The 23,654-nt window shown below is 44.2% G+C and overlaps 1 protein-coding gene across 2 annotated transcripts in view; it reads left to right on the top strand.

The window, feature by feature from the left end:
• HMG20A (high mobility group 20A) overlaps positions 1 to 23,654 on the top strand; it is a 183,782-nt gene that overhangs the window by 54,490 nt on the left and 105,638 nt on the right. The gene's annotated exons all lie outside the window — the stretch shown is intronic.

The following is a 23,654-nucleotide window of genomic DNA, read 5'->3' as shown; positions in this document are numbered from 1 at the left end:
AAAACTTGTTTCTCAGGATCCTAAATTCACTACTCTCCACAACCTGTATCTTCTCTTCACTGGACTACTTAGTCTCTTCTGAATTTCGGTCTTGCTCCTTGCTCAGGGTGAATTGTGTTTCCACTGCTTGTTTTGAAGATTTAGGACAGATGACAGACTGCTACAAGGGGTTTAACTGGAGAGGGATGAATACTGAGTGCTGTTTCAGCTCAGGAAAGAGTGGCACTGCCAGGAAGCTGGCATGGTGATTAGGAGCTGGTCATCATTCTGGAGGATGTGAGCAGAAGAAAACCTGTCAGTCAAAATGACCTTTTCCCACCTTTTCTCTTCTACACATGGAGAAGTCACAGGTGAGAAATCTTGTTTTATTAAGCTGGTGTGAAGTTGGGAGAAGAGGAGAAAACAGAATAAAACAGATCAGATTTAGGCTTCACCGGTAGATCTAGAGCTGGCTCAGTTGCTGCCCATGAGGGAAGGGTTCCTGTCAGCTCCAGATCTCCCCGGAGACATTGCTGAGCTTCTGTGATGAGAAGGTTCAGAGCTAGTGTCAGTCTGGATGGTTTGTTCGTTAGTTTAAATGTCTGGTTTAGGAAGGTATGTTCTCAAGCAAAGACTTCTAAATATAAAATAGTCTTGTGAAGTTTTCATCTTATGAATATTCACTTGTTGAATTTACATTTTGTTTTTCATCTCTGAGCTTCTAGAACAGAGCCTTACACAGAGGACAGCCCGCCCATCTGTCTGAATAAACTCTCTGACGTAAAGATTTTGCAAAAACGGTGCCTTGTTGTTTAATATGTCCATACCCTTCAGTTAGTTTCTTTCAGAACACTTTGAAGACCCAGCCATTGTCACATGCAAGCTTTAAAAATCTAGGATTTGAGCAGAATTTTGATCTCCTGTGCACCTTTGAATGTGTTGACTGAAGTGATGGGGGGTACAGGTGGAACTGATAATACAGTTTTACCTTCAGAGTCTAAGATTATTTGGGTACTTGTTCTCAGTACAGAAGGGGTTTTATGAACTTGCGAGAGACCAAACACATCAGTCACATGCTTGTTTGGCATCTGGAGTGCTTTGTAACTACAGGGAGGACTGTCTTAGGATGGAAGGTTTTCAGCAGAACTTGCAGAGATATCTGCCTTCTCCATCTAGACTTGCTCACCATGGTTCATGACCTCTTCTGAGAGCATTAGCTATTGCTGTCAGTCCTGTGCTTTCATATACACTGCAATTATTCAAAAAAGAATGAAACACACAAATAAGGGTATGCATTCTTCACAACCCCCCTCACAATCCTCTTGGATACTTGATTGCTTCTAGGCAGAGGGCTTTGTTATACTGTTCTCATTTACTTTCTTTTTTCAGCAATGTATCAAGTTATTTCCTAATCCAGGTTCATATAGTGGCTAATGGAACAGAATTGATGCAATTGCTCCAAAAAAAGGCTTTTAGCCAGTAGATTCTAATTAAAACAACCTTTTTTTTTTCCCGAGGAGAAAAAAAAAATCCTTTTAAAAGCCCACTTTCTTTGTATCAGAGCCCACTTTCTTTGTATCAGATGAATATATATGCAATAATTTGCAAGCCTGATGGAGACAGAAGTTGAAATATGCTTGGAGCAGTTACATTCAACCATATGTAAGTGCTGGCACTACCTGGAGCTTATTTCTCCCACAAGGTGATATTTCTACCATGTAATCTTGCTGCTTCCTGCTGTAGGCAGTATTAGGGAGAATGTGTCAGAAAATTTGTCAAAATGGGTTTCTGTCAGAAGATTCATTTTAGTTATGCCCATGGGAAAAAATGCATAGATTTTGTTGAAAATTCATAGTTCTCGGGTTTGACCAGCTTGAGTTTTAGGGGCAAGTCCATATGCCCAATTGCAGAAGCACTTGCATTTACAAATCCTACCCTGAGGTTCTCTAGGGAGATGGTTTCTTTGATCTTGCCTGCATCTTCCATGTGCTTAGTTTCTCAAGCAGGGATGGAGGAGAGGAGCTTTTCCTAGTAGAGCTCTGCTTCCAGGAAAAAAAAAAAACCAAACCACACTTATAAACATTATTCTTAAAACTAACCAATTAAATTTCACATGTGTGGTAGGTTCTCAGTGACCAAAACTAGATGCAGCCATGAAAACAGTGGGAAGGGGTCTAGGCTGTTGTTAAGGAGCCTGTACTGCCATGATGTGACATGGGCTGCTCATTGTACTGTCTGGGTCTAATCTGGAGGGTGGCAGGGGGAATTACCTTCTCTCTAAACCTTATCTCCCTTCCAAATCCACCTGTAATGTCAGACTGAGAAATCAGTGCTTAGGAGAACAAAGAGTCATCACAAATGCAGTTTATGCTCCAAGTGCCAGGAGCATTTTTTTTAAAAAAAAAAACTTCCTTCTGTATTAGTGAATCTACTTAACAAGCCTTGCCAAGGTAACTCATTGCCTGACGCACAGCCATCCCTGGGAGGAGGGGGTGATGGAATGAATGCATTGCAGCTAATACTTACTAGCCTCAAGACTTGGTGAAAAGACATGTTGGATAAGTGTGCAGGAGGCTCGGTACATGAGAATCTCTGATTTTCTTCCCTCTGTAACTGTCCCTGTGCTTCAGAGCAGCTCTTCATAATTCCTTTCCCTTACTGTCCTAACAACCAAACAGCCTCTTACTCCCTACTTGGAGCATTTAGGCTCACTATTCATGGGAAATCATTCCCTATCACTCCCTGCAGAGCCCAGTAAGTTATATCCATGAAAATTCTTCCTGTCCAACATTCCGTGGTTTAAAAAAAAAAAAAAAATTAAAAAAATAATCTTTTCTCTGTCTCTCTCCTTCCTCCTGGTCCCTTGCACCTGAGCTGGCTGTATCTGTGAAGCTCCAAAGCCTGTAAGTGATGCTGTTTGCCTCTGAGTCAGAGAGGCTTTTAAATCTGAGTGTAAAATGAGACTCCTACAGCAGTAAACAGAGCGATCATATACCTCCTTTGAAGTTACCATTTAAATAACCTCCAGGGCTTTACTAATGCGGGAAGCAAGCAAGAGGAAATAATTCCCTCCTCCCCCCTCCTGTTCCCTTCTCCAGAGCAGTGAAAATAAAAATGAATTCCCTGGCAGAGGAGGGACACTGGTTTTCAGGGTATTGCAGAAGAGATGAACAGCTCTCACTTGCAGCTTAGTTAATGAGTCAGCACATATTCATTCATGGACACAATTTATTAACCCATAAACACTGCAGATGATGGTGTTATCACTGTGATAAAGTAATTTTAATTTGTTGTATAATTTATAAGTAGCTGCTGCATCAGAGGGAAGCCTGTGTCTGCTCATGTGTCCAGGTTCTGGCTTGGTGCTAGGGAGGGAAGAGAGGATCAGGGAAACAAAAAAGAAGGGTCCTAGCAGGACTGACCTGGTTACAGACCATTTTTTACTGGTTGCCCACCCCTGTGGGTTGTTCCTGGTGCTGCGAATTCGTGAAAAAGGTGAATGTGTGTTGTCAGGCCTCCAGCTCTACATCTGAATTGATGCTTGGGTTTTTCCTGAAGGCAGACAGACACATAGCAAGAGCACAAGTGAGCGTGCATGACATCTGACAACACTGGAGGGGTGTTCAGGATGTGCTGGAAAGGAGGTCATCCTGTGCCGAATGGGATACTGCAGTGTTGGATGGCAGCATTATATGCTCTTGAGATTATAGTAGGGTCTTCTCTGGGGGCTGATGGCATACGGCTGCCAAAACCGAGAGTAGTGTAGCCTTCTGAGACCTTTGTAGTTAGTGTGTGCTGCAGTGATAGAATGGGACAGCTTTCTAGTGAGGCAGCAGGTTTACCCAGTACTGGAGGGATTTGGAACTGAGGAACCTGGAGAAGTAATGCTCTTACTTGCCTGGATATTACTTGTTTGCCAGGTAGGTTAACTAGTCAATACCTAAAAGAGTTCACTTCTTTGTTAAGTGATTTATTAAATAGTAAGATTTATTCAAATAATTAAATAGACTTTATTAGTGTAACACATTAACTGGAGAATGCCCTGAAGACATCTTAGTGTAAGTGTGAAGCTTACCAAGCTGCCTAAGGTCAGTTTCTCCTGGGATCAGAGATGCAGTGCTCACGGATTCCTGTGTTTTCAGACTGCTCTTAATCAAGCATTTGGGGCTTATCTTTCAGAAGGAGAAATATGTGCTTGCCTGAACATGTTACTAGCCAGTCCTTGGCCTGACTGAAAATGGGGGGAGTTTCCAAGGCAATTATACCTGCACTAATCATAATTTGCTTCTTAATCTAGGAGTATCTGCCTCTATGTCTGTGTTTAAGTTGCTGAACAATTTGATGAGGTGCTTTGAATAAACTGTGTAATTATGCCATAGATATTCCTGATGCGTTATTTTCATTACCTAAGTTATCATCTCCCATTGTTGTAGTGCAATAACACAGGCTGCTATTAGAACTGGAGCTCCATTGTGTTAGATATTGTACAGACATACAGTAAGCTGCAGTCTTGGTCCTGGAGAGGTTACAGCTTTACCATACTGTGGTACAACAGGCCATTACAGCACCCTTATAGACATTAGTGCCCAAAATAGTTGCATGGGTTCCATAGTGGAAATGGCCTAGCAGGCCTTTTAACCTGCGAAGGCAGCAGTGTTCCTGAATTCACCTTTGTCCATATTCTTCCAGTATTGTCAGTGCTGAGGCTTGTTAGACAGAATTTTAGGAAATGATAGTTTCAAGTGTGCTTGGAACTGGTCACTTCTGCTTTCTCAGTGAGTCTTCCTGAGGGTGGAAGATTAGAGCCAGGCCATGTTCTTTCATATCCACAGCATGGGTTTCTGTTTTGTCAAATGCATTTTATTGCAAGCTGAATTCTTTCCCAGCTTTTTTGTACTTTGCCAGATTCTCTTGACCTTGCGCCAATCAGTGATGAATTGTCCAAGTCCCCATCGAAAACTGCAGAAGCCAGAGGAATGCCAACCTTACTGTGTAGTACATTAAGTCAAAATATTTTAAGCTTAAGACTGATGGGTATGATTCCTCTATTTCAATCTGCTCCTTCAGATTAAAAAGCTGCTAAAAGCTTCGCCTTGTCTTGATGCATCTGCTGCTTCATGACCAATGAATGGCATGTCCAGGACTGGAGGCTGTGGGTAGGAGGATGATATTTTGTGATAAATGTATCTGATGGTGTTTTATGTTCAGAAAGTTTTTTAAAAGCCTTCTACAGCAAATGATCAATCTGTTAGAGAGAGTGCTGAAATAGCATCTAGCATTCCTTTGAGGAACAAGTGAAGTCTAAAAAGACCATAGACCTCTAACATATGCAAAGTCACTTTTTGCTTATGCCTCTTTCTTGCCTTCCCCTCTGCTGTGCTGTTACTGTGTTAGATTAGCTATAACTGCAGCATATTACTCTGTAATATGTTATGTATCAGATCTCTTATTAATTCTGTAACACTTTTTACAGTTTCATGGCTATATGATTAAATCTGCAAAGCATTTATGTGAAAAACTATAAAATAACAGATTATTGTTATTTTTCACTTGCTCTGCATCCAGTTTTTAGTGTCAAAGGTTCAATGAGCTAGATTCTGTGGTGATGGGAATCAATGGTGGTACAGTTGATTAATTTGAATTTAATGGTATGAGAATATGAGGATTTCCTGACTGAACTGGAAGGCTGGAAACATGCTCGAAGACATAACTGGTAGAGCCAGTCTGTAAAACCTTTGAAATGATGAAAAGGCATAAATATCAGGCTTCTTCCTGTTAGACTACTGTGATCTGTCACAGCACCAGTGGTAGAAGGAGGAGAGGTGTAGAGGCTACAAAAGGCAACTCGTATTTCTGGAAATGGCTGGTGGGATTTAGAACTGGTTTTAGCTCACATGAAACTTTGGGACGGAGGCCAAGCACTATTTCTGGAATTTGAGGTTGACCCATGGCTTGAATTTGATTTAGTTTAAATCTGAAGCTTAATTTAGTTGACATCTACTGGTTGGGATTCTAGGAAATCAAAGGAAGCTTCGTTGACTGACATGAAATTCAGTTTTCAAATACTGGTGAGAAATCAAATACACTTGAGCCATGTTTTGACAACAAAACGAGAACCCAAACTGGTGATGCTTAAGTCTGACCTCAGCACCTTCATTTCTCCTGCATTTTGTAACCTGGGGGCAGACAGAGAAGAGAAAAAGATATCTGGCAAATAGACATTCAATTGCTTTAATGTACAGACTGTTTTGCTGCAGTCTAACTGGAGCTTCTTATTAAGAATCTGATGGTACTTCTAAACAGGGAGAGCTGCTCCCTTGGTGGGGCCAATCTCCAATCATATGCTAACATTGCTTTTGACATATTTATGACTCCAATAAAATCTCCCATCTGGTATATTTTAAAATAAAATTGAAAATTTATCACTTTCCTTTAGTTGGTTTGTCGTTCTCCCTGAAAGAAGATAGCCAGGCTGAGATTATTGCATCGGCAGCCTGTCAGCTGAGGTTAGGCTGAGGTGTGATTTAAATTTCAATACTTTCCACATTACAGCTGTCTAGGGTGGGGAAATTACAAGGAGAAAAGCAGAGAGTCTGTTATTTTTATTCATTAGTCTCTCCTGGTTTTTGTTTTGTTTTTTCTTTTGGTTAGCTCTGCTCACCACATAGGTACCTGGGGAAGAAAGATGACTCCCCATTTTTCTAGATTTCCACAACCTTTGCTTGGTCAGAGGTGCTTGGGAGGGGATGAGGCAGAACCTGAGTGATGTCTCCCCCCTCGCTCTACCGTTAGACTGGTCTGTGATAGCAGGAAGAGATCCTTCTCCATACACGGTACCGTGCAAGTTTATAGCATTTATAGAGCCTGTCTTAAAGAGACTGTAACTTTTGGCAGAGCAGAGCTAAAGGAGCAGTGTTGATTCCGATTTCCCTGATGAACGACCAAGGGAGAGATGAGGATGGCACTTTGTGTCACTTAACTTGGACAGCTGTATCTGAGCGAGTCTAGATTTCATCACAGCAGAGAGAAATGTACATTTCTGGAAGCAGGAGCAAGCATGCTGTGGATGTGCCTGGCTGTTTCTAAGCCTTTATGATGCGTTTAGGTCAGGCACTTTTAAACAGTCTGCAATAGATGAAACTAATCATCTGCCACAGGATTTCTTTGTGTGTATGTAGCTGAAGTGGGTCTGGAACGTGAAGCAGCTGAAGCTGAGTCTAGTGCTCTAGCTGGCCCCCAGGGGATCACTGGGATATCTCATTTAGCCTGTAGTGGACAGAAACTGATGTGAATAAGGTGCTTCCTCACAAAACTGTATGCAAATCTTTCTGAAGTGGAAGACTGTCTCTAGGCCTTAAGGGGCTCAGGCATGCAGCAGGGTATTCTGCCTCATGCTTTTGATTAATACTGGAGTCATGCCTGGCTGGTTGGTCTGGCATTGCCCACTGATGTGTTTGATTAGATGCATTTGTTTCTGTTTAGATACTTGATCATCTGACTGTAAAATTATCAGAGGTCGTATCTGGGCAATATAGGGGAGTAAAATGCCTTTATCCTCCACCTCCTGCAAATGCTTCATTGCTCACATTGTGACTCGAGCTACAGTGGAATTTGTGAGTGATGCCCTCCACTGTAGTTGTATAGGTAGTAACGTGGGAGGGCACAGTGGTGATTAAGATGCCTGTGTGAAGGTTGCAGTAGTTTACCCCCACATAAGCTTGAATCCTGGGTCCCCTAGTCAGGGGGAAAGAATGGGAGAATTGCAAATGAATCTCCAAATGTCTCTTGGCTGGTGTAGCAGCATGGCAGTCCTGACAGTTATAGGCTAGCTCTGGGGAATTCCACCCAGCAATGCAGGTGTGTGCTGTGGCAGAAGACTAAATTCTACGCATGTTTTATGAACTATCAATACTGAACCTATGTGGGGCCAGCTGCAACCCACTGCTCTGTGTGCTGTGCTCTGAACTACAGGGTGAAAAGCAACCCCCAGTACATTAGGCTTATGACATGCAGCCTTCATTTAAGACGTATGAATTAATTTCTATGGAGCGCATATAAAACATTTATGCATGGGTTGTGTATTTGGGTATTTGTGGAGTGTGTTTCTCATTTCTAAAGTGTGCATTTTGGGCTCCTTTATGCTCAGTGGGCTTTTGTTCTTCTGATGTATATTTGTGCAGGTGAACATATGGTTAAGGATCTGCCTGTGTGCGTTTGAGCACAACATTAGTGTATGGATAAGTCTTTTGGGAATACTGCGTTTGTTTATGGTGGTGTGCTTTCACCAGTGTACGTTTTGTACATGTACAGTGCATACATATTGTCATTTCATTTGATTGTTCTTTTTCCTGTTTTCTGGACTGAACAATTAAGGGTGGGTTTTTTGAGTGCATCAGATATATTATTTCCTTTCACAGCAATTGTACATTTGCTAATGTCAAATTTATTCTGAACTGATATACAGGTGCAATTCTTGATTTTGTAGATCTAGATCTTTGTTACATAGAATGAATGGGTGTTTTGTTTGCACGCTCAATGTATGTATACATCCTCAGTACACATGCTCTTGTCTATAGAAACAAGAGGTACTTTGCACTGAAAATAACCTGTGCCTGCCTTATGTGCTATAAATGTGTTTGTGAAGGTGGGGGTTATAGCATGTGTGCACAATGTGTAGTAAAGTGTGGTTTATGTCTAAAAATCAGTGTGCTCAGTTTTATATTTGTGCACTGTAAGCACATATTTTCCTGCATTTGCTGGCAGAGTTCCAGAAGTGTTGAGTCTTCATATTGTTAAAATAACAGAAGAGTTGTCCACATATTTTCTAATTTTTTAAAATGTCCTCCAGCTTCCATGGTTTAAATTTCTAAGTGTCTGTCCAAGTGATATATGTCAAAACATCAGGAAGGATATTTAAGCAGTTATGTCAGTGGAATGGAACAAAGTCATGAGTTAATGCTTTTCTGATGCTATATAAAAGGGAAAATGGTGAAGAAGAGCCACAAGTAAAATACAAAATGAACAAGATCAACCAAGGTAAAGTCAGGAGGTTTGTTCTTAAATTGGAGACATCTACAGCAAAAGAATTCAGATGACTATATTTCTATTTTATGCCATCCTGTGATCATACCATCCTGTCCCAGATCTCTCATCCTCTAGGGTCAGTCCCCAGGAACCAGGAAGGATGATGTAGCCCTCCTAACCTTGTTGCTTCCTCTTGGCTGTCCTGTCAGGTGCTTTGAAAGTGAGTCAAGGCCTTCATTATCCCACCATTTCTGTTCAATGACATTTTAAAAGACCTGACAGAGTAGGAATGATTGAAGCGCCTGCTGCTTTTCTCTGTAATTATCCAGTTTCCTTGTTGGGACTGAAATTATTGCCCTGCAAGAGTGCAATGTCCCTATTACCACATAAGAGCTAGCCAAACACAAACCTGCCTGGCTGCAACTAGCACCATTCCACATATTCAGACACAAAAATGTTTTTCCTTGGCTGCTGGGCTGTACTGTGGAGTACGTGACGCAGACTAGAGTGGTGGAGCTGGAGGGAAGGTGGTATGTGGCTGCACCCTTTGACGAGGCTGGGGAGAGGAGGAGCCCAGCAGGAGGCAGGCAGAGTGGGGATGGCAGGAGGCAAGCAATGCCAAATGACAGGACAATGCCCTGAAGACAAGGACAGAAGGGACACAGCACGGCTTGGGAACAGGGAACTGTGAAGGGCTTGGGAAGGCCGGTGCACTCAAGGGCTCTGTTGGGATGGCTGCAGCAGTGTCAGACCACGCTTGGGGGTGCCTTCAACCCGCAGGGTCAGCACACCGATCTGAGCGACTGTGAAGCTCCACGCACAATCGGGGGGAGGTCGTGGCATGCTAGGAGATTGCTAGGAGGTGGTTGTTAGTGGCTTATCTCCTTTTTTTCTGCCTGTCTCTCTCCCCTAATGGTAACAGTAGTACACTGAAACAAGGGAATATGATCCCTGAACTGTAATTAGTCTTCAAACAGCCTTTGCTGTGGATTGCCCAACTGAAGGCCTTGCCTGTAGCCTGCGGTAGGAATAGGAGAATACAGCCAGGAGGACAAAGGAACAAATACAGCGAAAATGAAGAATGGGTTGGAGCGAGAGGAAGAAAATGGTGGTTGAGGAAAAGTCTTAATTATGGAGTGCCTTCTGCAGCATTCGCTTTTTAGAAGGTGCTCAAGGAGTGTGTGCAGCCATTGCCAAGAGAAACTAGATCTGGAGATATGCAGAAACACAAAAACTGGAAACAGTTGAAGCTTTCTCAGCCCTTTAGCAAAAGGCAGGAGTGTGCCAGGGATGGTGTGAGACACCAGAGGGAGCTGACAGGGATTCCTGTAGGTATTCATTGGCCAGCTGCTATTTTGTCTTCAAATCCTGAAGAGTCAACAAATAACTAGCCCTAATGTTCAAGGACTGTCCCTCTGCAGTCTGTCGAGTTCCCTGTCTCCATCTGGACTGTAAATTCACCTCCAGGATGGATGCTGGAGCGTTAGTGGATGTGCAAGGTGAGAGGAGGAGGGAGAGAACAGGAGGATTAGGCTGAAGGATCAATGCAGTAAATGACTTCCACGCTCAGAGAGCTTGCAAGCTCTCTGTAATAAGGAAGGAGGCAAAAAGAGATCCTGTGTAGCCTCTGAGGTGTGTGGCTAAACCCTATCTCAGCCTACAGGGTGTTCGTGGAGCTCAGCTCGCACCCTAGCTGCCTGGCAGCTTCCCTTGGCAACATATGCTGCCTCTCCCCTGCCCCCTCTCCCTCCAATTCCTTGTGACAGGCTTACAAATCCCGGGACCCCTGATGCTGGAATGGCATTTTGGCCTAGCTGGAATTGTTTATAAGCACAGAGCTTTGATGCTGTCTCCAAAGCCTCTGGAGACCTGAGAAGGGCTATTTTTCATGTGATGCTTTTGGAAAATGCTATGGGAAAAGGTCAAGGGACAGAGTGGGAACGAGTAGGTCACATACTCATTGGTTTAGGGCACCGCGACAACATCGGTTCTTTAAGATCTCAGAGCCTGCTTTGTAAAAATAAGCACCTCTCACTGAGCTGCCTGGGAAAGGACAGGGGCACGCCTCCTGCAAGCGGATGTTCGCTGCGTTCCTCTGGGTTTGTTCTCTTGCCTTGGCAATTGCTGTGTCTCAGCGTCCCTGTGAATCGGACAGGCCCCTCAAACAGTGCACAGCATTTTAAAAAGCCTCTTTCCTTACCGCTTTGACCTTTGTAATGCAAGGTGAAATTCTGCAAGAGCAGGGGCTAGCTGTCTGCACCTGACACAGATAGCTGTCTTTTAGTGGGGTCTGGGAGCAGCGCTGCAGGATTCTTTAGTCCATCCCTATGCCACCACACTGGGTGTGTGGGCAAAAAGAGCTCAGCCCTGAACAGCTCTTTGACCTTTGTTTTTGCCTGTTATCTTTGCTCGTTTAAATTGGGTTGGGGGGAAAACAGTCTAACAAGGATTGTCCTTTTTTCTTTTCTTCCTGTTCCACACATACTACAGATACCAGCCGCGGTGTGGGGAGTGTGTGAAGGAAGAGGAAGCAGAGGGGTGAGGTGGCAAGTCATTTACATTGGAAATATAAGCTGAACGTGCATTTCCCTATTCTGCTGCCACCAATCACTCAGATTTCCTGTATGCTACGGAATAGAGGAGTGGAGTTTGCTAGCTTCCCACTTCCCCTGGGAATGGAAACACTCATTTGTTTCACTGCCTAGAAATGCTGATCACTCAAAACGTTTATTGTTTGAGACGCATGCAGTTCTGAAGCTGAACTTTTCATCTTCCTCTTATCTGGTCTTCAGAAATGTCTTCAGATGTCCTGCAGACCTGGTGAATTACTCTGCTGGTGCTCTAGCTCTGTTAGAGATGTAAAGGTGCTGCTGCAGTAGCACAGAAAAGTCCATGGCCAGCTGAGCAGATGCTTTACTGCAGAGCACTGGCAAATACTCTCTGTTCCCCATCAAACCAGCTGCTTTAACTTGTTCATGTGATCTGGCTCCTGAGCCGGTGAGGTGAGGTTTTCAGAGGTCCAAGTCCTGCTTGTCATTGGAAACCTTTTAGTGACTAATTTATTGGGCTAACAAATGTGCTGAGAGAAAATTATAGCGGGGAATTACATGGAATAGACAGACCAGTGTGTGTTCACTGTTTAGCTCTGTTGGTGGGGATGGGGACAGTAGTAGAAACAGAGTGTGGGACTGAGAAAGGAATAGAAAAGGAAGAAAAACAGAAATAGAAGGAAGCAGTAGGACAAACAGGAAAATGAATGAAATGTCCATTTCATTTGTCCATTCAAATAGCAGACATGAAATAAGTATGGAAGAGTTCAGATACCCTTGCCTGCTGAAGAGACACAATAGAAAATGCCCAACTGCGTATTCGTTCACCTTGTGATAATGTGAAGGTCTGGCATACTTCTGTGGTTTCTAGATGTATCTGGTCTCTGATTAAGAAACATCTTCCTCTCATTTAATCTCCCATTGACCAAATTCTTGTCCTGCAGAGGAGGTGCTGACTTCACTCCTACATGGGGTTGAACTCGGGCTATAGACAGTTTGGGACTCAGGGATAATCAAAGGGCTGGGGCACTATAAAACTCTTGTGTGACTTGAGCAGCCCTTGTCTGATGATGGCATGGTGTTTCTGAAGCTTCCATGATATGGCTGGGACTGGGATGTCATTAGTATTCTGTTCAGTTGCTGTAATAGAGAGGCTGATGAGGCACTGTGTCCTTGGAGCACAGTTGTGGCCAGGAAACTTCTCCTGGTGAGGGGGGACTGGAGCCCCATTCCCTGGGGGTGTGAGCTCAGCAGCTTTTATGAGCTCAGCCACTGTGGGTCTGGGCAGTAAGTCACAGGGGAGACCTGTCGGGAAAACCCAAGGGCTGGAAGGAAATGCTGCTGCTGACTCAATAGGCAGAGCTCTTCCCTCTGTTGATGTTGGAGCTGAGCCACACAGACACATCCCTCCATAATTACCTACTAGTTACTTATAGTTCATGTTTTGTAACCACTGGCTTTCTTGTTTGCTGTCCACACATCTAGACGTGTGAGGCTAGAATCCATACCATGAAATCTGGTATCACACTGATGCTTGCAGCCTCCGAGAAGCAAGGATGTGTTTGCCTCTAGAATGAGGCGTGTTTGGCCCACAGTTACACTTCTGAGGCATGTACAGATACTGTGACCATGCAGAGAGATCATGGATAGTGTTCATTGCTGTGGCTCCGTCTGTGTTCTGCTTGCCCAGGAAAGGTTGCATGTGGCATTCCATGCACGTGAAAACCCCAAAAGATGTGTCATTAACCACTCGGTTTGAAACTGGTGAGAGGAGATGATGTGAGGTGTTAGTGGTTTGGTGTCCCGTGGGATGGTTAGGTAGTATGGATGGGGGAAGGGATGAATTTGGATGACAAAACATCGTGACAGAGGGAGAAAAATCTCCATTGTGGCCCATATTAAGCAAGAGAGACCCTTAGCGGTCACCTGGAGAAAAACAATGGTGCTGAGTTCAATGCTGTGTGAGTGATGTTTTCTTTTCCATTTGCTCATTTCAGACATGAAGTCATGTAATAACTTCAGAAACAGAAAAAGTTTCGGTTTCAAGTGTGTTAACTGCAGTGAATAGTTTCACTTTTTTTTTTCTTAATGATCCACTTTGAAATGGGGAGGTGTTTTGTAAAACTGACACATTTTCAATCTGTATTGATTGCCATATGATATTGGTGTATTTCATTGCAATTGCTGCCTTATTCTGAGAAGTTACTACTTCAGATCGTCTTGTAAATCTATTTCACCTGCTTTTGTACTTCCATCCAGCCACACTGGCTCCCTCTTCTCCCTTGCTCCCCACCAGCCCAGTGTCTAAGTGTGGGTGAATTTGGTGAATACCTTCACCTGACCTGATTCTGCAACACCCTCATCCACCTTGCTAGCAAATGCACAGATAATCTGCTTTCTCCTATAGGAGTTATTTCTATGTAATTAGTCTCTTTGCTGTGACTGGCAGTGGGATCAGCCCACCTGTGCAGTGGATAGTTCTGGCTCGGCAGCAGTGCTGCCTTCCTGTCCCAGCAGGGATGCTGCCACATGTGCCTTCCTGTCCCTCTACCTTTGCCTCTGACAGCTGTTTGTGAGAACAGCCTCTCTCAAATTTACTCGGGTAACAACCAGCAGCAGGAAAATCATCCCAGCCCCTGTGCTCTTCATGTCATCTCAGTGGTCAGGGACTGCTGCCTTCCAGGGGATCTGTTGCTGTAGCTTGATGAATGACAGGCTGTGAATTGGAAAAGATGGGCTGGACATCTCGAGGGGTGGCTCATTTTTGGTAAGTCACTTTGGGTAAATCACATGGAGATGTGCAAAACAAGGATAATGGTCTGACTCACCTTTGCAAAGAGCTTAGAGAACTCAGCTGAAAAGTGTTTTGAAAGAGCTATCTATGCTCTGTTACAGTGACACTGCTTTTTTTTGCCGCCCCCTAACTCCACCAAAGGCAGATTCTCAAGACCTTCCTCAGGACTCTGCCAGCAAGATTTCAGCTGGTCTAGTAGGGAGCACAGCAATATATTGCAGGACTCGTCCTTATTCTTCTTTTCCAGTGATGTTCAGCAGTGGTACACAAGTTACCACAAAATCACCATTGCCGTCATTAGGTTGCTGTGTGTGTTCACCACTCAGTGTGTTTACTGAGTCAGCTCTTTCCTGGCTTCCACAAGTAGAGCTGACTGATCAAAACTAAATTAATTCTGCAAAAAATGTAGAAAGCTGAGATTCTTTTCAGCCCAAATTCCCTTCCGCACTGTTTTTATTATCTGTCAGTGCTATAAGTAGTAAATTTTCTGAGGTCATGAGCTGTTACTGCATCAAGAAAAGCTGCAAATGATGCTGCATACAAACAGGTGACGGACAGATGGGCTTAGAAGAACCATGAGATCCCAAAAAGCTTCTCTGTAGCTGGATAAAGAATTCCAGTTGATACCTGACCTTAAAGTTAGTGTCTTGATCATTGTTAGACCTCTTCACAGAACTTCCAGCTCTTGTGTCTGTAGGAGACGATGTGTGTAAAGCAGGTGGTGGTTGTTTCTTTAAGGCCCCCCTCCACTGCTCCTCTCTTGATATTCCTGCTGACACAGATTTTTCTCTCTTGCTCAATTTCAGTGCACCTGCTCATATAAACTAGGCTGCACAGGGTTTGCTCAAGCTGAGCTTGTATATGATAACAGAAGCAGCACCCAAAAGCATATTCATAGGCTGAGAGGAGTCATTAGTATGCAAAGTGAAGCCTGACTGAAGCAGCTCCACAGGTGACCCACAGAAACTAGTCACTAAGTGAAGATGTGCCTTTAGTTAAAGGTCAAATCAACTGACATAGGAAACTGCAGGGACATTTTGGAGAGGTAGCAGCCAAACAGGAGGCTTTCCTAGCAGATCTAGATGTTCAGTCTGCCTATGTATCATTATCATTGTCTTATATACTCAGTATGAACCTACCTATCTACCTATGTATGCTAAAGGCATTGCACTCAGTTTGAGTATCACAGTAGAAGAGCTGACTTGAAATGTGAATTACCACGTTATGTTCTACTCGAGCCTCCAGGACAAGCTGCCTTGTCTTCACTCCTGCTTTAACCTGAGGTAACTAACTTGGCTTAGTCAGCCTGCACTAAGAACACATTTTCTTTATTCTTTTTTTTTTAAACCCATTTCTGTGTAACCAGAAGGACTTAAAGATGGGTAGGAAGGCCTTTGTGGTCAAGTTTCAGGAAGCTGCAGTGTGCCAGGTGAGAACTGGTTAGAGGGACCTGTGTAGGAAGCTGGCAGATGGATGGAGAAGCCTGAGGATATTGGGGCAGCAGTGTCCACTGAGTCTGTGCGTAGTTCCAGCCTATTGTAGTTGTGATGAAAAAGTGTCACGTGAAGTGTTTCTGTGACATCTTGTTATGCCGTGCTGCATGCCTGGAGAAGGGAGCTATTTCGTCAGAAGGATTAGGTACAGATGAATTTATATCTAATTTTTGAAACATAGATGTGATCCCTGCCAGGATCTTCTTCCTCCCAGCTTTCTGTGTGGCAGACCTCCCAAAATGCACTGCCTGGCACATTACTAATACCATTCTCTGTTCTTGGCTGATCCCCATGGCTTAGGGGCTGTAGCACAGTCCCTAATCTTCCCCAGTGTGCTTATGCAAGCAGGGCTTAAGAGACTTGGGCAAGGCCAGTGCAATTCAAGAAAAATCTGAAGTGGTCCCCAGGCATTGTGAACTGACAAAATAAATGTGGTGAGGTTCAAAGTTATATGGCAGAGTTCCTTGGAATCTGGGTGGGGGCTAATCAATGTACATTCATCATTAATTTATGCATGTAAGGGGGTTTTGGAGTAGAGTTGTCATGCTGGTTTTGATAATGCTAACTCTATCCACCCTGCCAGCTGCCGCAATGTCGTGGTAGTTTGTGTTGCTGCATGCAGAATTATGGTGCTTTTGTGGGAATATTATGTTCCCTGAATAGAGCCCCACAGAGCAATTTGCTTCATCCTTACAAACCTATCCAAATAACTGGCAGTGCCTTACAAATACAAAACAATTGAGAAAATAAATGTATTATACTGTACATCTGTGACAAAACAATGCTTTCATGTGCAAAGAGAGAAATGTGTTTGTTTAACTTGCGGTCTCCCATTTGGAAATAAATGCATTCATTTAAATCAAAATGGGACGTTCTTCACCATTACAGTATTTTGCATGCCAGATGTAAGAAATATGCTGCTTGAAGAGCAGACTAAAAACTTGGAGTGGTTGATATTACTGAAAGCACATGTGCTGACATATTCTAGACACTGCCTCTCTTTGTGCAGGGTGTCCTCTACACTGGAGTGGGAATCTCCTGGCTTTGCGTGTGAGGGATCTACATAGAAAGGTTTGGGAGCGTGCTTCTCCCTTGTGTGGCAGTCTGGTGTCCTGTGCACACACAGGAAAGCCTGCTTTTCACCTGGGTCGTGCTCAGAAGGGAGTGCAATCAGTTGCCACACATCAGAACTTTGCGTTACCATGACCATAAAGCAGATGGATTTCCTGCAAGAGTTCTAGTCCAAAAGATTTTTGATAATTTCCAGTTTTTGTGTTAAAAGAAATGTTAGTTTCATTTGTATTCAGCAGTAGAAGTGTTAGATGGGGAAAACATAATCAATAAAATACAGGTTGAGTGTTCCAATATTTGTTTTTAAAAATGTGCCCCTTCTTGTAATTTTCATCCTTTTAAATGGTTGAGCTCTTGTAATGAAAGTCTGCTGCATTTCAGTTTACACATAAGCTTAGTATCATCAAGCCAAGTTTGTTCTGGGAGTTAACATTTGCATTTTTGAAAGCAGCAGCCTAATCCAGAGCAAAACCAGATGAGAATGTTCTTTAATACAGCACTTTACCAGCTGTCTGCTGGTAGGTGTGAGCATTCTCAAAAAGGTGCTGAAATTTGATTTGGGTAGTTTTCCAAGACTCTGCAAACTTAATTGAACAAAACTGAAGATCGCTGCTACCAGTAGTAGGAGTTGTAAACTGGAATTCCACTATGGCATGATTATTAGAAGGAAAAATAGCAAGAAAAAATTGCTATGTACACCTGAGCTTTTCTAACCTGATTTTTTAAATAATAATAAAGTTCAGACCATCTTCTAAGTTCATTATTCTTCCTTCATTGAAATAACTGCTCATATTATAGATGAGAAGGACAGGTTTAGGAGTTTTAGCCCTCTGCCAATGTTGGCACTGTCATGTAATGGCATTTTTCATGTGTAGTATCAGGTCTGTGCAAGCATGTGATTGCGCTTTAGTAGCTGGAGAGCCACAAGTGATCAGAATCACCATTCAGCAAGTCTAGCATTAATAAATGCTCTTTAGTTTAGTTTGAAAGCATCATGGGCTCCATCTTCCCCATTTGAAGTGTTATATCCATCTCGTTGTTATATCCAGCCAGCCAGAGGACTTGTTATGTTATACCCAGCAGGAAACATGTCACATTTCTGAAAGCCAACACCTATGCATTGACTGATTGACCATTAGAGCTATGCAGCAAGGGTAGTTTGGCCTAGCTCTGTTTGTCCTCTCGATTGATTAATCAAATACTTCAAATAATTGCTGTAGTTGTGATTAATGTCAACTGCATAGCTAAGTACCCAGGAGATTAAAATGACTCTTTCTGTTTTTAAAAAAAGCCTGTAAATGAGTTAATTATTTACTCTGCTCACCTCTCTAACCTTGTTATGCTTGTAAATGAATAGAAATATTGATCTTGGAACTGATTTTGGTGTTACCCATCTTGCGTCAGCTTAATTAGGGGTTTCAGTGTAACCCCATGTGTTCCTTTTGACCAAGCACACGCTCTTTCTGCTTTGCTTTTGTATAAACTGGGAGAGAGGCAGAGGGGGACCATTGGGATATAACTGACCTCCAGGCTTTTTAGGGCTTCCCTGCATTAGCATGGTTACTACTCTACCTAAACCACTGCTGGCTCCTTGCAGCACTGCCTTCTTGACCACATCTCTTGGTAGCAGACTCTACCACCCAGTGGCTGTTGCTGTTAAAACAATCTTCTGTTTCCTCAGTGAGCTGTTTCCTTCCATTAGCTTCAAGTCACATCTCATTTTCCCATGTTCTCAGTCTGCAAGTAAGTTTTTCCCCACACATGTACAAGCTACATTTTAATTACATCCCTCATTACTGTAACAGTTTTCTCCACCATGACAGCACAATGTCAGAAGGCTACAGACTTGCTAATAGAGATGTCTGCTGTATTCACCACCCTGGGACACAGCCCTGAGTGCCTCTCTAAGTAGTTGGTTAAGCTAGGGTTGTGTGCCCCATCACTTTTCCCCTCCCAAACAGCAAGGCCTTGTGCGTCCCTAGCAAAATGTGGGGTTCCTTGTCAGACTGGCAAAAGAATGTCGGTTTTAGGAACATTATTGAGAATGTACCACTTACTGGAGGGACAGCAACCCAGAAGGCTCCTCTGCTCTCACATTTGTGTGTATATATGTATAAGTAAAAGAAGCATTAAGGCCAGCTGCTGTTGGAGGTCATGTCAACACCCTCTGCTTTAATTTCCTTGCAGTTTGGTTTCCAGAGTTTCCAGAAAAAGGTTGGGTGTCTCAGCTTCTGGAAAGGCCGTTTCAGACGTTGCCAAGTTCAGGTCTTTGCCCAGCTCTACTAGACTCTCTCCTGTGTGAAGCCATCAGAATGCTTTGGTGGAGCTGTGTCTGCCTTGCTGGGAGACATTAACATCTCTTCTAGAGCTCTGCTAGAAACTGCTGCCATTTTGTGTTTACTTTACTATGGCCTGATGCAGAGGACACAGCCGCAACCTTCCCTTTATGTCAGAGAGACTTTATGTAGCGTGCTGGCCTATATCTTATTTTTTCCTTTTCATAGGGTCATAGAATTGTTTAGGTTGGAAAAGACCTTTAAGACCAAGTCCAACCATTAACCTAGCACTGCAAAGTCCACCACTAACCGTGTCCCTAAGTGCCACGTCTACATGTCTTTTAAATATCTCCAGGGATGTTGACTCCACCACTTCCCTGGGCAGCGTGTTCCAATGCTTGTCAACCCTTTCGGTGAAGAAATTTTTCCTAATATCCAATCTAAACCTCCCCTGTTGCAACTTGAGGCAATTTCCTCTTGTCCTATTGCGTGTTACTTAGAAGAGACTGACACCCACCTTGCTACAACCTCCTTTCAGGTAGTTGTAGAGACCAATAAGGTTTCCCCTGAGTTTCCTTTTCTCCAGGTTAAACACCCCCACTTCCCTCAGCTGCCCCTCACAGGACTTGTGCTCCAGCCCCTTCACCAGATTTGTTGCTCTTCTTCAGATGCACTCCAGTGCCTTGATGTCTGTCTTGTAGTGAGGGGCCCAAAACTGAACACAGTATTCAAGGTGTGGCCTCACCAGCACGGAGTAAAGGGGAACAATCCCTTCCCTAGTCCTGTTGGCCACTATTGATGATACAAGCCAGGATGTGGATGGCCTTCTTGGCCACCTGGGCACAATGCTGGCTCATATTCAGCCACCTGTCAACCAACACCCCCAGGTCCTGTTTTGCTGGGCAGTTTTCCAGCCCTTCTTCCCCAAAGCCTTTGGCGTGGGGTTGTTGTGACCCAAGTGCAGGACCTGGCACTCAGCCTTGTTGAACCTCATACAATTGGCCTCAGCCCATCGCTCCAGCCTGCCTAGACCCCTCTGAGGAGCCTCCCACCCAACGTGGTGTCATCTGCAGACTGACTGAGGGTGCACTCGATCCCTTTGCCCAGTTCATTGAGAAAGATATTAAACAGAACTGGCCCCAGTACCGAGTCCTGGGAACACCACTTGTGACTGGCCGCCAACTGGGTTTAACTCCGTTCACCACAACTCTTTGGGCCCAGCCATCCAGCCAGTTCTTTACCCAGCGAAGAGTATGCCTATCCAAGCCACGAGCACCCAGTTTGTCCCAGAGAATGCTGTGGGAAATAGTGTCAAAGTTTAAGTAGACAACAACCACAGCCTTTTCCCTCATCTGCTAAACAGGTCACCTTGTCATAGAAGGAGATCAGGTCAGTCAAGCAGGACCTGCCTTTCATAAACCCATGCTGACAGGGCTTGATCGCCTGGTTGTCCTGTATGTGCTACCTGGTGGTACTCAAGCTGACCAGCTCCATAACCTTCTTCCAAACTCTCTCATAAACTCTCTCATGAACTCCTTTTTTTCCTGAGTTCCAGCCAAAGCTCTCTGTTCAGCCAGGCCTGTCTTCCCTGATGGCTGGTCTTTCCACACATGGGGACAGCCTGCTCCTGTGTCTAAGATTTCCTTCTTGAAGAATGCCCAGCCTTCCTGGACCCCTTTGCCCTTCAGGACTTCCTCCCAAGGGACTGTGTCAACCAGGTCCCTAATCAGGCCAAAGTCTGCCCTCTGGAAGTCCAAGGTAGGAGTTCTGCTGAACCCCCTCCTTTTCTGAGAATTGAAAACTATTGTTTTGTGATCACTATGCATAAGACGACCTCCAACCATCACATCACCCACAAGTCCTTCTCTGTTCACAAACAACAGGTCCAGGGGTGTGCCTTCCCTAGTTGGCTCACTCAATAACTGTGTCAGGAAAGTCTCTTCCACACACTCCAGGAACTTTCTAGACTGTTTCCTCTCTGCTGTATTATATTTCCAGCAGATATCTGATAAGTTGAAGTCCCCCACAAGAAGAAGGGCTAGTGATTGTGAGACTTCTCCAAGCTGCTTATAGAATATTTCATCTGCCTCTTCATCCTGGTTTGGTGGTCTATAACAGACTCTCACCGTATCTGCCTTGTTGGCCTTTCCCCTGATTCTTACCCATAAACACTCAACCCTCTCATCACCGTCACTAAGCTCTAGACAATCAAAACACTAACGTGCAGGGCTACCCCCCTGCCTCTCCTTCCTTGCCTGTCCCTTCTGAAAAGTTTATAGCCATCCATTGCAGCACTCCAGTTGTGCAAGTCATCCCACCATGTGTCCGTGATGGCAACTGTATCAGTTTTCCTGCTGCATAACAGCTTCCAGCTCCTCCTGGTTTTTACCCATGCTGCGTGCATTGATGTAGATGCTCTTCAGTTGGGCCATTGATCCTGCCACCTTTTTGGGATGAGAAACCCTAATTCCTATGTGACCATTCTGAGGTGTTTCCATGGTTTCTAACACATCAGTAACCCTTGCGTCTTTGCTGCAACATGGCCTCCACCCCCTACCTCCACTGAGACAGCGTACCAAAGGACCTCTCTAGCACACCATCCCTCAAACAGGCTTATCTCTAGTAAGACTCATTTTATCCCTCTCTCCCTTCAAATGTAGTTTAAAGCTCTTTCAGTGAGCCCTGCTAACTCCTGCATAAAGATCCTTTTCCCCCTTTGAGACAGGTGTACCCTGTCTGTTGCCAGCAGGCCTGGTGTTGTGTAAACCGACCCATGATGAAAAGACCCAAAATTCTGACAGTGACACCAGGCTCAAAGACAGCTACTGATCTGCTGGCTCTTCTTGTTTCTTCCCTCATCATTCCCTGCAACTGAAAGGATGGACGAGAAAACTGATTGTGCTCCTGATCCCTTAACTAGTTGTCTCAAGGCCCTGAAGTCTCTCTTGATTGCCCTCGGATTTCTTGTTGCAACTTCATCGCTGCCTACATGAAAAATCAATAATGGGTAATAATCTGAGGTCTGTACCATGTTAGGAAGCTTTCTCTTCACATCTTTAACCTGGGCCCCAGGGAGGCAGCAGACTACCCTAAGAAGTGGGTCCAGTCAGCTTATTTGGCCTTCTGTTCCCTTCAGAAGGGAGTCTCCTATGACAACAACTCATCTTTTTTTCTTTATGGAAGCAGTTTTGAATCAGGGCGTAGGCCAAATTAACCTCAGCAACACCTCCAAGCTAAATGAACCATCACCCTCGTTATTGTTCGGTTCCACTTGCAGAGCCAGGTATGGCCTATTATGCAAGGGCACCTGGGAAGGTGGGGTAGTCACAGAGGGGACGCGCCTGCTGTGCTGGGCAGGAACTTGTCGCCGTTGCCTCTTATTCCTTAACTCACTGCATCATTGAGCCGGGCAGAAGAGGATAGGGAATTCTCTGTATTTGTTTTCAGTCCAACAAGGATGCGAGTCAGACATGCTCCTCAGCTGTGGAGTTATACTGTTCATATCAAGCTGTGGAGACTCATGTTTGCCCTATGAGCTATCATGTGGGTCATGGAAAGCTAAAATGGTGGCCACCACATTTCCTTCTCTTGCTTTTCCCTTTGTTTCCTGAAACTGAGGTTTTGAAAGGAAAATATGACAATGTGGGCAGCAAACAGTATCTGGGCATCATGGGGCTTGTCTGAACTCTTTCTCTGTTATGCAAGCTGATGGCCTTTGAACAGGTTGGACAGTGACTGTCAGAAACAGCCTTTCAGAAATGCAATACCAGCCCTCAAATCCTAAACCATCTGTCATGGTCAAGTTAATGTAACCTTCTCTTTGCCATCAGCGAGAGCTGGGAGAGTATAATAGTGGCCAGTGCTTGGTCCAGTAGGATTTGGTCTGTTCGCATGGCTTTCTCACATATTTGGGTCTGTTCCACTGGCTGCTTTGTGGCAGTCTCCATTGTCAGTCCCAGACAGAAATGGTCCGAGTTGGTGCTGAGAGATCCAAATTTTCTTTTTTTTTTTTCCAGCAGGAGGCTCAGTTATATATGCTACCTTAGGGCTGCATGGACTTGGTATGGGCATGGCTGGTGCTACAAAGATCTGATGCAAGAAGCATTTTTGCTGCTGGACTCAGTGGCTGGTAGTACTCAGTGCCATGACTTCATAAGTCACATGCTGAGTGCCAGACTGGAGCTGGGAAAGTTCGCAATGCCTGTGAACGTGACTGGTGCCAGATTGGGTGTGCAAGACCTGTTACTGGAAGGGCAAGTGGTTGTGCTCTGACGACCCAGTTCTGATGTGGTCAGTGCCAGGTGACATCATGGGAACTTGGCTGCAGCTCAGTTGTTTGAAAGTTGGTATGTTGTCTTGTAGCTTTTGAATGTGGCTGTGTTTTCTGACAGCTGGAGAAAATGCCTTTGAAAAATAATAGCAGCTTTTGAGTCAAATTGGTGTCAACACTCCATGCTACTAGAAGCTA

The sequence above is a fragment of the Strix aluco genome, chromosome 12 (genome assembly GCF_031877795.1).
Source record: "Strix aluco isolate bStrAlu1 chromosome 12, bStrAlu1.hap1, whole genome shotgun sequence".
NCBI classification, from domain to species: Eukaryota; Metazoa; Chordata; class Aves; order Strigiformes; family Strigidae; genus Strix; species Strix aluco.
This window is presented reverse-complemented; position numbering and strand designations above follow the sequence as displayed.